The following is a 1,009-nucleotide window of genomic DNA, read 5'->3' on the forward strand; positions in this document are numbered from 1 at the left end:
TGCCCGTCACCCCTCAGGGCAGCGTCTCCCCTCCTGCTCTGTGTCCCTCAGTGACCAAAGCTGCTGTCCCCACCGCACCTTGATGTGGCTCCTGTGACTTCACATCTCCCTCCTTCCCCTCCCCGTCCTCAGACGCAGGCAGGTCACATGGACACAGAGCACAATTCTCCCAGGCGAAAATTCCTGTTACGTGTTTTCTTAGAGTAACTTAACTTTTTATGAAATCTATCACCATTTCAAGTATATTATACCCAAAGTCATTGCAATGATCCTCTTGATTAATTGGGGGGATCTCTTAACCACATTGAATGTTTTGATACATAAACTAGAATTATTTGTACATTCATTTAAATATTTAATTTTAGAATGTTTTATACTTTTCAGTGCATACAAATTTTAAATTCTGTCAGATTTTTCGTAATGTATTACATACACGTGATGCTATCGTAAATGTATTATTTTTAACTCTGGTTTAGAGGGCCCATCGCGTCCCCGCCCCAGGTGGAAGCACTCAGACCTGGAGCAGCGCCCAGTCAACCCCTCTGCTCCCTCAGGAGAGCAGGGCCTGACCCAAGCGCCTCAGGCTCTCCCCGTGTCCCCACTGAGGGCTGTGGACCTCTGACATGGGGTTACTGCCAGTGGACAGGGGGAGGATATACTAGCAACAGAGAAATGTGAATTTAAACTGAAGAGAAGCATGTGATATTGTCGGATCAAGTGCTCAGAGGAAAATTAGGTTTTGACAGAAGAAATGACAAAAGAAGTCACTACTGTCTGACTTGGTCAGAGCCCCTCCCATGAGTGATGGCACCAGGCCAGGAAAGTGAGGGGGAGGTTTGAGTCTCGCTTCCCCATGGGTCTGGAGCACTGTGTAAGTCTTAGAGTTGTCATCCCATATGTTACAGTAATAGTCGGCCTCGTCCTCAGGCTGCAGCCCGGAGATGAGCAGAAGCCCTGCGTTGGCCGAGGCGTCTTTGGATCCAGAGAAGCGGCTGGGGACCCCGGAGCC

The 1,009-nt window shown here is 48.7% G+C and overlaps 1 gene segment (V, D, J or C); it reads right to left on the reverse strand.

The window, feature by feature from the left end:
• Positions 1-1,009, reverse strand: part of LOC105308608 — a 20,863-nt gene that overhangs the window by 19,206 nt on the left and 648 nt on the right.

This window comes from Pteropus vampyrus, unplaced genomic scaffold, assembly GCF_000151845.1.
Source record: "Pteropus vampyrus isolate Shadow unplaced genomic scaffold, Pvam_2.0 Scaffold597, whole genome shotgun sequence".
NCBI lineage: Eukaryota > Metazoa > Chordata > Mammalia > Chiroptera > Pteropodidae > Pteropus > Pteropus vampyrus.